The 15,058-nt window shown below is 52.3% G+C and overlaps 2 non-coding genes across 2 annotated transcripts; both read right to left on the reverse strand.

Annotated features, from left to right (window-relative positions):
- Positions 1–7,726: 7,726 nt before the first annotated feature.
- On the reverse strand, positions 7,727–7,799 carry TRNAK-CUU. The gene has a single exon. It is a non-coding gene; the product is annotated as a tRNA-Lys (tRNA).
- A 1,194-nt stretch (positions 7,800–8,993) lies between these two features.
- Positions 8,994–9,065, reverse strand: TRNAQ-CUG. Its single transcript has one exon. It is a non-coding gene; the product is annotated as a tRNA-Gln (tRNA).
- Positions 9,066–15,058: the final 5,993 nt, after the last annotated feature.

Genomic DNA, 15,058 nt, shown 5'->3' on the forward strand with positions numbered 1-15,058 from the left:
TAAACTTTATCTCTGTACAAACACCACAGCTTACAAACTCCCCACCCCCGCTCTGTGTCACCAGAGCACAACAACAACTCTCCTTGGAGCACACACAGCTCCCCAGCTCCCTACCCGTCAGTCTCTCCAGCATTGCTCCAATCCCTTAAAGCAGGGTCTCAACCACAATTTACCTTAGGGCCAGGGCCAGTCCTCCAGTCCTCCCAGTGGGCCAATAATGTCACTCATACTGCCCAGAACCCATCCCCCAAAACTCCATTCCCCAACCTGCCTAAGGCTCTGGGAGGGAGTTTGGGTGGGGGGAGGAGGTCTAGGGTGCAGGCTCTGGGCTGGGGGTTGGGGTGCAGGAGGGGTGCAGGCTCTGGGGGGAGTTTGGGTGCAGAAGGGGTGAGAGGCTGGTCTCTGGGAGGGAGTTTGGGTGGGGGAGGGGTTCTGGGGTGCAGGCTCTGGGATGGAGTTTGCAGCACCGTAACATGGGCGAGGCGAGTGAGGCACTTGCCTCGGGCGTGCAAAGTGGAGGGGCGCAGCTCTACCACGATCAGCGGCACTTCGGCGGCAGCTCTACCGCTGCCACTTCTTCGGCAGCAATTCGGCAGTGGGTCCTTCTCTCCAAGAGGGACTCAGGGACCCGCTGCCAAATTGCCACCGAAGGATGAATGAAGCGGCGGTGGCAATTCAGTGGCAGGTCCTTTCCTCCAACAGGGACTCAGGGACCTGCCGCCAAAGAGCCTGGAGCCGGCCCTTGCCTTGGGCACAAAAATTCCTTGTCATGGCTCTGGGAGTTTGGGTGCTGGGTGCAGGCTCTGGCCTGGGGCAGGGGGTAGGGGAACAGGAGGAGGGGTGGGGGTGCAGGCTCTGGGAGGGAGATTGGGGCAGGCGGGAGGGGGGGTGTGGAGGGAGAATGCACAGGCTGTGGGAGGGAGTTGGGGGCAGGCGTGTGTGGACCGGGGTGCAGGCTCTGGGAGGGGGTCAGGAGTGTGGCGCTTCCCTGGGGCTCCAAGGTGGGGCAGGCTGGGGGGCCTCCATGTGCTGCTGCCCCCAGGCATCACCCCCACAGTGTCCCATTGGCTGCAGGGGCTCGGGACAGGGGCAGTGCGCGGAGGCACAGCCCCACCCTGCCCTGCCATGGGGAGGGGCCGGCAGCCACTGGAGCGAGCAGGCAGACGCTGCTCAGCTCCGCTGCACTGACGGGGCCCCTGGGCGGGGGGGAAAGCGCCTGGGGGCAGCAGGTGGGGCCAAGGGAGTGACCCAGTCCCAAAACTGCTGGAGCCGCACGGGCAAGACCTGGGAACCAGGACTGCCAGCCAGACAAACACCTTTAAGAGGAGGCGTCCCTCTCCCTGTTGTTAGGGACTTTAACCCCAACAGCGAAATTCGTTGTCTGTTCAGCTAGAGAGACAGTCAACACCAGCAAGATCCCATCAAAAGCCTTTTATTGACAAGTGCACGCATCAACAAAAGGCCGCTCGTCTCCAGTGAGAACCAGGCCCTTTTTACAGCTTAGCATTAGCCTATATAGACAGTTTTATTACGTCATACATCACTCACTTGAGCAAAACCCGCCCCCCTTTGTTTAACAACTTAAAACTAGACACTTTTAATATACACACATGCCTAGACTTTATGTCTACAACTTTAGATTATTAATTATATCTTAACAACACCCAAAAGTTAGAAATACAGGGGAGTTTTTAAACAAACCTATAACTCAACCAAAAAGTTAGAATCTGAACCGTGGGATGCTAGAGTTCCTTATCAGCTCTTCAAACACTGTCCTTAGCACAGCTAATGGCATGCCAGCAATGCAATCCCTGGTTTATCTCAGGCTTGTCTCACGTTTTCCAGGGCTCTGTTAAACAATACTGCTTTTCAATACTTTTCCACTCTGGGATTATCAAAACCTTTGCTAGCCTGATTTCAGTCAGGTTAGCATAACTGTTTTGTCTGCTATATATTCATTCAGGCCTAACACTGTCAAAAACTGATCTTCCTCCTTCAGTTCAGTGACAGCCTGAATTGTTCCTTATCCCGGCAGAGCCAGAGGACTGAAAGCAGCAACATCAAACCCCTGTGTAGCTCACAGGAATGGACATAAACACTCCCTGGTAGCTGAGGAGATGTTCAGCTTTGCCCTTGGTCAACTACAAGGCCAAAGGGAAAGGAGGTGGCACCAAAGGGAAAGGAGAGTGAAACACGACACATCATAGTTATGCCCATGGTGGCTGCAAAATCTTTTTATGTACTTCCTCTTATCAGCAGTGTATTGTTTTCTCTGGAGTCTAGACCTTGACTATACCTTGGCCAAGAAATTTGTACCTTGATAAAATAATCGACTGCCCCTGTGAAGACAATGGACTTGACACCCACTGGGGTGTCCCTACACAGGTACAAGTACTAACAACAGTGGCTGCCTTTTAGCCATAGATTTTAATCAGGGCAATAAATACAAACCCCTGTTAAATCATTTCTCAGCCGAGTCCTTCTCCCACATTCCCTAGAGCATTGGGCCACCATGTGGATGTTTCATTTCCTGCCTCAATTTCACACAGAGACACAATTTCCTTTGCACAGATCCATGAACAGCAAAATCTTCCTGTGTCTCTGGTCTGAGCCAGGGCATTTGATTTCAGTGAACCCTTCACTCCTGCACTGGCGATAGTCAGACAGCGGGATCATGGCACCTGCATCCCTGCCAGGGAGATATTGGCTCGGCTCTTTCTTTCTGCTGCTGTTGTTAGTCCATGAAACATCAAGGGTGGAATGCAAGGCTGAGTTCATGCACCAGCCCCCTGAAAAAATTTCAGTGCCCCAGAGAAATCCTGCCCCCAGGTATTGGAACGATGTGCTGGAGATTTGACTAGGAAAGGGACTGTCTGAATTGTCAGAGTGGGGAATGAACAACAATCTTCAGCAATGTCATTCACACAAACACACTCTCGTCCTGCTCCAGCTGGAAGGGAAATGGGCAGGAATTCTCGCTGTTCACCCAAGGACACAAGTACACTAATGCACAGCCGTGAGTGTGCTGGGGAAGCTGGTCTGAGCAATTTGAAGTGACAATTCAGTGAGAACAGAATCATCATGTAATAGAACAGCTCTATATCAAGTAGTTGTGGCCAAGTCATTAAGGGAATGGGTTAGGCATCTATTGGGGTCACCCTGCACAAGTTCAAATCCTGCCAACTATGCAGGCACTGTACTGTTGTTATTATTACTCTAGTCTTAGTGCCTGAGCATCCAGAGTGCAAAGTGGAACCAGATCTACTTTCACTCTGTCTACACTTAAAAGGCTGCTGTGGCGCTGCTATAGCACTTTGGAGTAGACAGTGACTGGAGGTGTTTTCCCATCCCTGTAAGAGCTCCATGGGCAGAACAATTCTTCCTTTTATTTAGCACTATTGTTAGGTAAAAAGCAAGTCCTTACTCACCTCTCCAGCACCCGAGTTCGTGCGGAGTTGGTATGGGGCTCACAAGTCTGTCAGAGACCAGACAACAATTCGTTGATCAACGGGCTCACACCATCCTTAGCTTACAGAAAAGCTTCGGAGTAAGTGTGGCAAGTTTATTAGGGTTGAGCATTAATATTTATACACAGAAGTAAATAAAGTGATTAACAGATTATAATGGTCATGCATAATCAATCAAGATTCTACAGGATAAAACAGGTTAAAATGTAAATTAGAAAAAACAAAGGGGAGATGGCTACTTAAGGGGAGGGGGGTGTCATGAGTAGTTCGCAGGTCAGAGCTTTGATTAAAAGTTTCAGACAGAGACATCAAGTCTGAGTTAAGTTTCAGTTCATCAAAAGTTCAGACCCAACACTATCTAACCAGGGCTTAGGTCACCTTAACTATATGGGTTGTGGGGGTCACACCCTGAGAGACGTCGCTCTGCCAGTTCAGTGCCCAGCGTACACCAGCCCTTAGATCCCTCTTGGTATTTCAATGCAGGCACTGACCTGTAAGAGGAAAACATCAGCTCACAAACACAGAGACTGAATTCCCCACATTTAATTTCGCTGCACTTTCCAGAAAGTCACAAAATTCAATTCATTCTTGCTAGGCCAGAGAAAAAATAAGGGGTCATTCAGTCCTTTGTAGAGAGCTTCAGTTTGTAGCAAAGTCCCTCCAGAGGTATGAAGCAGGATTGAAGACAAGATGGAGGCGAGGCATCAGCCTTTTATAGTCTCTTGCCATGTAGTCTTTGTCCCAAGGACACTCTATACTGCACCTGGCATAGAAAAACCTTAAAGTTCTGTCCATAGGCAGGTCCCTGCACACCTTGCTGAGTCACAAGGCATATCTGCCTTCTCTCAGTGGGCCAGTTGTATAGCTGATGGTCCTTAATGAGCCATCAAACAGGCTAGACAGAACTGACACCAACTTGTCTGGGGTGTTCCCCGGAAGCATAGCACAAGTTTGAAATATGGGCAGCATAGAGCCAATATTCATAACATCAACTACAAAAATGATACACATCTAGAGATAGCATCATTATAATCAGCCAATCATCACCTCTCCATAGACCCCTTACACAACAACCTTTCTACCATATTGGCTGAAAATATAGAACAGTGGTCGCAACAATGATCTATACAGTTATAGATTATGTCAATAACGTCACAGGAAGTGACACGGCATCAGTGAGACTGATACTGTAATGCTGCCTCCAGTTTTGGTGTCCTCATTTGAAAAATATGTTGTGAAATTGGAGCTGGGGCAGCAAAGAGCCACCAAATGTTCTGAGGGCTGGAGAAAAATGCCTTCTAGTGAGCTATTGAATGAGCTCAACCTGTTTAGCTTATCAAAAGAAGATTGAAAGGTGACTTCATGGAAGTGTTGAAGTGCCTTAATGGAGAGAAAATATTGGGTATTAAAGGGCTCTTTAATCGAGCAGAGAAAGGCATAACAAGACCCAATGGCTGGAAGGTGAAAAGAGACAAATTCATATTACAACTAAGACACAAATATTCAACGGAGAGGATGATTCACCACAGGAACAAGCTACCAAGGAAAGTGGTGGATTCTCCATCTCTTGATGTCAATCAATGAAGACTAGATGCCTTTCTGGAATGTGTTGCCCCCAAAAGTAGCTCTTGTGTCATACAGGAGGCCTGTGATATGCAGGGGGTCAGATTAGATGCTCTAATGGTCTCTTCTGGCCATAAAGTCGACTAATTTCTGAAAAACTTGAGTGTAGCATTGGGAGCAGCATCTGATGTTTTCCTGTCTAGCCGGCTTGCTTCCTAGAACGAACGCTCCTTGAGTGGGGTGATCCACAGGGAGTAGCTCAAACCTCCAAAGTGCCTGGCCAGGGGCAGGACATTAGCACAGCAAGGGAGGGGTGTGGCAGTGACATCACAAAGGCTTTTTGCAGGACCTCAGACTATTGGTCAAAGGTGGTGGGGAGGTGGTGACCTCACAGAGAGATGCTGACATCAGCCAGGCAGGACAGGGGTGAGGGGCCAGGGAAACCTCAGAGACCCCTGTGGCTTTGCTTCAGCAAGTCTCCTTCTCCAGGTCTCTCTTTGAGGACTGAGAGAGTATTCGGCTTCACGGACGTGAGCGCCAGGAGGAACCTCTTTCGAGTTTTCTCCTTCCCTTTCAGTGATTTTACAAGAAAACAGCCGACCTTGTTTAGAAGGTAAGAGCCTCCTCGAGGGAAGGGGTGTCATGGTGGCATCACAGTTCGGATGCCAGTGCCCCCCCCCAATGTATGGAAGTTCCCGCCACCCTGCTCTGTGTTCGCAGGGCGGGAGAGAGCAGCATCCATGGACCATGGCAGTGATTTGCTCCTGGCTGCCGCAGCAGAGCAGCAGGCTCAGCTGTGAGAACTTCCCGGAGCTATGAAAGGGGAGGGGCCCATCGCTCTGTAGCAGGAATGCAGGGCAGGCGAGTTCACGGCAGGCATTGTGGGATACTGGAGGAGGCCAGTTATGGTGATATAATGAACAGCAGCGTCTACTCTGTCACTTTAAGTTTGCTGCAAAAAGCTCTAGACCTCTCATCAAAGTCATTTTATTTTGTCAGCAAAACAGGGCAGTTTTGTCACCAGACGTGGCATTGCAGTGTGTGCACCAGCCACAAGCTGCTGACTGAGGGAGCTTAGTGTGTTTTTCACACACCTGAGCAATATAATTCTGCTGAAACAACTTTGTAGTGCAGACCTGGCCAAAGATTGACACACACACACACACACACACACACACACACACACACACACACACACACACACACACACACACACACACACACACACACACACACACACACAGAGCTTGCAAGGAAAACCTCACCTGCTCCTCTGCTTTGCAGAATCCAAACACAAGCAAAGCTTGTCAGGTCCCGGTAGAGATGGCAGGGAGTCAGGTGTGGGCAGGGCCGACTCTGGCTTTTTTGCCGCCCCAAGCAACATAACAGCGGGGGAAAAAACGGCACGGCTGGAGCAGCAAAGCGGGGGTGTGGGGGGGCGGATACGGCGCAGCTGGAGCGGCAAAGTTGGGGGGACAACACAAAAATGGGGGCTGGAGCAACAAAGCAGGGGTGGGGAAAAACAACAGCGCGGCCGGCAAAGCAGGGAAAAACAAAACAAAAACCCTCCATGGCGGCCAGAGCCAGTGGAGTCCTGTGCTGCACAGTGCGCACCCGGTCTAGCGGGGGGGAAGGGGAGGGAGTGGGGGGAGAGAGAAGGGGGGCGGCCAGCGCTTCAGAGGGGCACTCACCACGTGGCCCCGACCGCCACACTGCCTGGTACCCTCACTCCTTCTCTAGACTAACCAGTCCTAATATACTGTAACATGGTTATATTCCACCTCCTTCACTGGTCACACCCAACAAAATTAATTATACAGCAGACAGAAACAATCACAGACCCAGACAGAGACCATGCAAATAAACATACAAAACAATACAGAAGGGAGGATTTCACAACTACAGATATGCCTTGTGACCTTGCTGAGTCACAATAGACAGGGTTTTCCAGCTGCGTCTATTGATAAGTGAGTTCTTGCCAGACATGATGCTACCAAACTAAGTTTCCCTTTCTCTGGAGGTGATGGAATATCAGGGCAGGATTGTATTCCTAACAGCCCAATAGCACCTTATTTCAATGTGACTAGTTGGGAATGTGAGGATGTGACCATACACTTCCCACCTTATGGCTGCCTTTGCTGCTTAGCCGAAGAACCAGGCCTCAGACTGTCACAGTAAGAGAAGGCCATTACACAGACAGACAGTGATTTTTTATTCTCTCTTTTATATCTTTATAACTAGCTAAGTGATAAAAATACACCTAAATTCTTAAAGTACAGGCCTTTGCAGACAGGCCTGAATCTCTGTATCCTAACAGTCCTCGAGGTCAGGCAGCCTCTGGGTAAGGGGGTGGGGACTCAGATCCTTCCACAGGCCAATTCCACCAGGGTCATGTATAAACCAGGGAAGTTCCCCACAATAGCCAGACCAGATGCCCCCTTTACACTTGTGCTCTGTTCTCATTGCTTCTCTGTCTCTCTTCCCCTCATCTCTGCTGCTCCCCCTCTGGGCTTTCTCAGCACCTGGCCCCACAGCCCTTCCTGGCAGCAAGAGACTGCGCTATCTGCACCTGCAGCCTCTCTCCTGCTTGCTAAGGAAAGGAACCTTTCCAGGAAATGGCCACAGCTTCTGGGAATCCCTGTGTGGCTGTGAACAGAGTTTGGCTCCTGGCACACAAGGCAACTTAAAAAGCTGAGCACCCAGACAGGGGCTTGAACCCTGGACCCTCAGATTAAGAGCCTGATGCTCTACCACCTGAGCTACCTGGGCTTGTTAGGAAAGAGCTTCACCATTCACCACAACAGTGATTATCCCAGTGTTCAGGCAAGAGTGAGCACGCAGGCAAAAGAGAGGCAAAAAAAGTCCCAGGAACCCCTCCTCTTTTTCTGCACAGCCACTGCCTGTCAGCAGGATTCCTCTTCCTCCTCCTCAGGGAGACTAAATCTCTGTGCCTAGACAGCTGCACCTCAATCCCCCATGCCCGAGCCTCCCTGCCAAAGCCCTGCACCTGGCCCCATACAGTTAAGTCTCACGTGTCGCTGGGAACTTAACTTCTTGTGCCCAGAGAGTCTCGGCCCCCTCAGCAGATGACCTGAGAAACACAGTGTCCGGCTTTTCCAAAGAAGTGTTTAGACCCCCTCATCATGTGGCCTAAAGGATAAGGCATCTCCCTGTGGATCGGATGATTCAGGAGTTGAGTCCCCTCGTGGTTGTGCTCACTTTGTGCTGAACGTCCTGCTCCCTTCAGAGCTGGAACCTCTTCTTGGCCGCTCAGGCCAATGCTCTGGCTTCAGCTAGAGCCCCAGGAAGGAGTTGGGGTTGGGCATCACAAAGGCTGGGGCATGAGCCCCAGGTGCTTCCAGTCTCGCCTTTGCCCTTCCTGACTTGCCAAAGAAAATGGGCGGCTCCACTTCCAAAGTCAGCACCATGAGTGGGAACGGTCAGAGGCCCCACCAGGGGGGCTGGCCCTGCTTTCCTACCATCTTCTGATGTTGGCCACAGAGCATCAGCAGCCACCCTGCATGCTGGCCTGTGGGTGGCCTTCAGTGGGGTTCAGCACAGCAGGGAGCAGGCTGGCCCTGTGGCTGTCTGCTGGCCACACATAGGCATGGTCCTCTCCTCCTCTTGCCCTGGCCTCTGTGGCTTTTAAGCCTTCCCTTGGAGCTGTCAGCACCAGCCGCCTCTGCTCTAGGTGCCCAGAGGAGGAGAGGTGCTGGGCTTCCGCCTGCCCAGCCCTGACTATGAAGCCTGGCCCTGGCCCTGCTTCTTTCAAGCGCGAGGTGGGCAAGAGGGAAAGCACAGTGGCAAGTGCCAGACTTGTGGGCACCAGGTGAAGCCGTGAGAATCCCAACCCTCAGGTGTCAGTTCTAGAGCCCTGACCCATCCAGCAGGAGGGGAAAAAATGGCTCTTGCAGAGCTAGAGACAGGGAAGTGGAGCAGTGGGAGCTCCAGGGCTTTACCACAAGGTCCCACTGAGATTTGAACTCAGATTGCAGGATTCAGAGTCCTGAGTGCTGCCCATTACACCATGGGACCAGCTCATTCTGCCTTCTCTGGCCATCAGTGACCCTTATGGGGCCTGCTCAAGTAAGGGACTGTTGGCCCCTTATTAAAGCTTAGTGGGGATTTTTGTTGGCTAGTTCCCTGTCCCAGTAGAAGGGGGAAGGGCCAATGGGAAATCAGGACCCTGAGACTGACAGGCCCCTGGGCAATGGGGAGAGGCCAAAGCTCCAAGTTAGCTGCACTGACAGGCCAGGCAGTGTAATGAGGGAGTCACCAGGCCAGGGGGTCCCATCCTCCCTGGAAGCTGGAACTGCCTGGGCCAGAGTGTGGCAGAGCTAAGGAGAAAGCAGGAGCCCGAGAAAAGCCGGGGAGCAGAGCTGTGCAGGTGTAGTGCCAGAAACTGCTCCCTGTAGGACTTTGCTCCCTGCAGCAGTTACTGAGACCTGAGGTTGTTCTTATTTGCTGACTTGTCCTAATTGGCTAAAACTTGACAGTGGTGGGGGATGGACGCATAAAGTCTTCGTCCTCCAAGCGACCCTGCCTGGTGTCCATCTGTATCTATTACCTCTTAACACCGGATTGTAAAAAATAGAGTGAGGTCATTTAAACATCATTTATTTTGCAGCTTCATTTACTGTGCTAACAATGTAGCATCCTGACACCGATACGTCTGCCCATGTGCCCTGTGGGTTGGATTCATTTTAGGGGGATGTGGGACATGTGCAGGATAATTTAAACTCTTAATTTCCTTATGGTTTCCCTGCAATATACTTCTCTGCTGGTGCGATTTCTGACCATTGCACGTCTATTGTATTTATTACAATAGAACAAGTAAGTCACACAAGTGACATAGTCTAGGGGCTTGGCTACACTTGCAAGTTAGAGCCCATTAAAGCAGCCCCAGGGGTCCTAACTCCTGAGGTGTCCACACTCGCAAGTCACATGGAGCACCTGGGCTCTGTAGGTGGAGCGCTCTGGGTAATCCACCTCCATGAGAAGCATAAAGCTCGCTGAGTCCTGCTGAAACGCCCTGGCATCACTGTGAGTGCGGATCTCCCTCAGCCTCCCCCGCAATGCTGGTCAGTTGTACTGTCACTGTGATAGTCAGTGCTTCCCTTCAGGGCCGGCCCTAGAGGGGTGCAGGGCCCAGGACAAATCCTCCCTTTTCTGCCCTGTCCCCACTCCACCCCTTCCCCCAAGCTCCCAACCCCTGTCCCCTCTATTCCCATCCTGCACCTTCCTGCCCCATTCCTCTCCCTCCCCAACCTCTTCCCGTCCCTGCTCCTCCCCCTCCCCGCCCAGTGCCTCCTGCACCCCACTGAACAGCTGATCACTGGCAAGTGGGAGGCGCTGAAGGGGAAGAGGAGGAGCCTGTCAGCAAGGCCTGTAGTGGGGCGGGGGAGGGAGGAGCTGGCTGCCAGTGGGCGCTGAGCACCTATTTTTGCTCTGTTGGTTCTGCAGCCCCGTAGCTCCCATGGAGTCGCTGACTTGGTTCCTTTCACACTCTAGAGAGAGGAGCAGAACCAGGGCTATGGCTGATCTATGGGGCAGCAGGTGAGTGGCAGAGGCTTCAGGCACTGAGAGTTTGCCTGACCCCTCAGGGACACAGTGTGAGGGGGTGTCCCAGGCATCTCTATGAAAGGAACAGAACAGGATTTACTTGGGGTGGGGAGAGATTTCAACTCCAACACCTTAACCACTCGGCCATCACAGCTGTGAGCACAAAGCTACCCCAATGCCAGAGAAACTGGTAAAGAATCCCAATGCCCAGGCGTGAAGTCATCTGAACTACAGGATTCCCACCGCAAACCTGGCTCCCAAAGGACAGGGGGGATTGGGGGTTTGTTCTCTTTGCTTAGCCATGTGCAGTCGCACAGAGAGCGCGTTTAACAGTCTCCCCTCCCACAGAGCGGGAAGGGGAAATGATTCTTAACTTGAAGCCTGATGTAGGGTGACCAGACATCCTGATTTTATCGGGACTGTCCCAATATTTGCTCTCCCCCCGACACACACTCTAACCACTGGCCCCCACTCCCCTCCCAGGGCTGGAGATAGAACCCAGGAATTCTGACCACCAACCCCCCTGCTCTGCTCTGACCACTAGACCCCACACTCCCCTTTTAGATTTTAGGCTCGCTGCCTCTTCTATCCATGCACCCCACCCGTCTATCCCTTTGCCGCCCCTGGGCAGGGAGCAGGCTGGCCGGGTGTCTTTGTGGCCGTCTGCTGGCCATGGTCCTCTCCTCCTCTTGCCCTGCCCTCAGTTGCTCTGTAGCTTTTAAGCCTTCCCTTGCAGCTGTCAGCACCAGCCGCCTCTGCTCTAGGTGCGCTGAGCAGGAAAGGTGTGTTGGGCTCCAGCCTGTGACTCTTCCTCCATCCTGCCTAGCCCTGACTATCAAGACTGGCCCTGGCACTCAGGGCCGGCTCCAGACCCCAGTGCACCAAACGCGCACTTGGGGCGGCCTTTTGCCGGCAGGCAGCTCCGGCGGACCTTCCGCAGTCATGCCTGCGGGAGGTCCACCGGAGCCGCGGGACAGGTGGACCTGCCGCAGGCATGACTGCGGATGCTCCACCGGAGCCGCGGAACCAGCGGAACCTCCGCAGGCACGTCCTGCTTGGGGCAGCAGGATTGCTAAAGCCGCCCCTGCTGGCCCTCCTTCCTTCAAGTGCCATGTGGACAAGAGGTAATGTGGCTGCAAGCAAAATGGCCAAACTTGTGGGCATCAGGTGAAGCTGTGAGAATCCCAAGCATCTGGTCAAACCACAAGACTGCAGGCATCAGCAACCAGGGTAACAAGTTTTAGAGCCTCAACCCATTGTAGCCATCACTACCTGGCCCTCGTGGGCGAGTCACCCAGCAGGAGGGGAAAGATTTGCTCTTGCACAGCTGGAGACAGGGAAGTTGAGCCCTGTGAACTCCAGGGCTTTAGCACAATCCAACACAAGGTCCCAGTGAGATTTGAACTCAGATTGCAGGATTCAGAGTCCTGAGTGCTGCCCGTTACACCACAGGACCAACTCATGCTGCTGTGTCTGTGCATCAGTGACTCTCACGGGGCCGGCTCGTGTAAGGGACTGTTGACCCCTTACTAAAACTTCGTGGGGGTTTTGGTTGGCTAGTTCCCAGCACCAATAGAAGGGGGAAGGGCCAATGGGAAATCAGGACCCTGAGACTGACAGTCCCCAGGGTCAATGGGGAGAGGCCAAAGCTCCAAGTTAGCTGGACTGACAGGCCAGGCAGTGTAATGAGGGAGTCACCAGGCCAGGGGGGTCCCATCCTCCGTGGGAGCTGGAACTGCCTGGGCCAGAGTGGGGCAGAGCTAAGGAGAGAGCAGGAGCCCAAGAAGAGCCGGGGAGCAGAGCTGCACAGGTGTAGTGCCAGAAACTGCTCCCTGTAGGACTTTGCTCCCTGCAGCAGTTACTGAGACCTGAGGTGGTTCTTATTTGCTGACTTGTCCTAATTGGCTAAAACTTGACAGTGGTGGGGGATGGAAGCATAAAGGCTTCATCCTCCAAACGACCCTGCCTGGTGCACATCTGTATCTATTACCTCTTAACACCGGATTGTAAAAAATAGAGTGAGGTCATTTAAACATCATTTATTTTGCAGCTTCATTTACTATGCTAACAATGTAGCATCCTGACACTGATACTTTTGCCCATGTGACCTGTGGGTTGGATTCATTTTAGTGGGATGTGGGACATGTGGAGGATAATTTAAACTCTTAATTTCCTTAGGGTTTCCCTTTAATATACTTTTCTGCTGGTGCAATTTCTGACCATTGCACGTCTATTGTATTTATTACAATAGCACAAGTAAGTCACACAAGTGACATAGTCTAGGGGCTTGGCTACACTTGCAAGTTAGAGCCCATTAAAGCAGCCCCGGGTGCCCTAACTCCTGAGGTGTCCACACTGGCAAGGCACATGGAGCACCTGGGCTCTGCAGCTGGAGCGCTCTGGGTAATCCACCTCCATGAGAAGTATAAAGCTCGCTGAGCCCTGCTGAAACGCCCGGGCATCAGTGTGGACGACGTGTTGCATCACTGCACTATGTTTGGCATCAGGAAATGTCCCATAATCCCCTGAAGTCAAGTGCCCACTCTGGTCATTGTTTTGAAATCGGTTGCAGGCATGCGGATATCCCCTTTCAAAGCTCCGTTTCTGACAGCCGGCTGCTTATCTGCTCTGGGACAAAGCAACCATTAGTGTGGAATGCTGCTGTTGTGAGTGTGTGTGAGAGAGGGGGGGTCTGCTGCTGTCCGAACACACAAGACAGCATGCTGACACACTGTCAGCCCCCCAAACACACCGTCGCTCCCCCCACGTACGCACAACACACTTCCTGTCACACTCCACACCCGTCCCCAATTTGTAAATCATGTTGCAGCCACTTGCACACTGGGATAGTTACCCCAGTGCACTGCTCTCTGTGGCATTGCCAGAGCTGCTAATGTGGCCACTCCAGTGCGCTTGCAGCTGTCAGTGTGAACACACGGCAGCGGTTTCCCTGCTGTGGTTTCACTCCCAGTGCTCTACATCTGCAAGTGTAGCCAAGGCCTAAATTTGCCAGACCAACCAAACTCAGTAACTGTCCTCCACCACCATGTGCAGTAAGGAGGGGCATGGTGAAGCACACACCACACTTGCTGGCTCAGCCTTGTGCATGGTGGGGTGGCCACCTCCCCGTTGATGAGACCTGGTCCCACCATCTCCGTGGAGCTCCAGGCTGCCCTGCTGCCATCCCTGTCTGTGTTGTCTTCTCTAGCAGTTGACTGGAAGGTGAGCATTGGCCACATGCCATGTAGCCGTGTTGTCTCGAAGGGCGAAAGCAGGAGGAATGGTGCCTTCATAGCCCACCCAATATTCCATAACATAGTTAAGGAAAATATTTCTCAATGAACTCAGTAAAAGATCAGAAGCAGCCAGTGTCCACATCAGTCTACGAGCATTGGTATTTTCTTGAAATTTGTCAGACCAACCTAACTAACACCTAACACACATTTGAAGTTCTTCTTTTCACACTGTTGCTCATTCTCAGGTTCTGCTTGGTCTCCAGACAGATCCAGTCTCTTTCAGAACGGCCTTGCTCTTTCTGTCTCTTTCGCTCATGGATGTTTTGGAGTAAACACTCCCCTTCCCTCTATTCTCAGACAAACACTAGTATTAACTGTTTGCTGCTGATGGGTCTAGAAAGCGTTTGTCAAGTGGAAGATGCCATTTCTGGGGGATTGCTCCCAAGATCCAGTACTTTGGGTTCAAATGTCTCCCAGCTTCCTTGGTGAAAATAACACCAAGGCTTCTTTGCAATCTACAAGAAGAAAGGAATTTTTTCACCCCAGATGGGACTTGACCCCACAATTTCTGGCTTAGGAAGCCACTGGGGCCTTGAAGAAAAGCGAAAACAGGGATGGAAATTCCCTCTCAGGATTGCACATTCCTCACATTCACTCAGAAGCCAAATACCCCATTTAATGGCCTTACAGAAACGTCTGCATCCCCTGGCAGCGAGGCACCTGGGCAGGTGGCTGACAGAGCTGAGCACCACCTTTCTGCCAGCCATCTTTAGAGAAGAACCCCACCCTAGAGTCACCCCTTCCTCCTTCAGCACCTCCACGGCTGTGGCTCTGAGTGGCAGTAGGATGATTAGGGGGTGAATCCGGGGCTGGAAGGGGGGTTAGGTCGGCCTGTAAGGAGGAACCAGGTGGGGCAGACCCAGGGGGAGGCTGTGGGCTGCTGGTCGGTTGTTGGGATCCGAGCTCTAGATCAAAGCTGCACAGGGACCTGACACCCAGGGTTATAGGGCCGACATAGTGACCTTCTTACTGGCCTCGGTGACCCCCAAACCCTTGTTACTAAGGGCATTGAGGAGTCTCTGTCCCTTAATAACTTCTGGGAGCTCCCCAGCAGGCTGCGGGCGTCAGCCGCCTCCTGCCTCACAGGTCAGACTCTTGGCGCTGTGCCAGCCGCCCCCTCGCTTGCAGGCCCAGTGTAAGAAGCAGGAGGCCTGGTGCTGGCAGAAGAGG

This window comes from Mauremys reevesii, linkage group 23 (genome assembly GCF_016161935.1).
Source record: "Mauremys reevesii isolate NIE-2019 linkage group 23, ASM1616193v1, whole genome shotgun sequence".
Classification (NCBI taxonomy): Eukaryota; Metazoa; Chordata; order Testudines; family Geoemydidae; genus Mauremys; species Mauremys reevesii.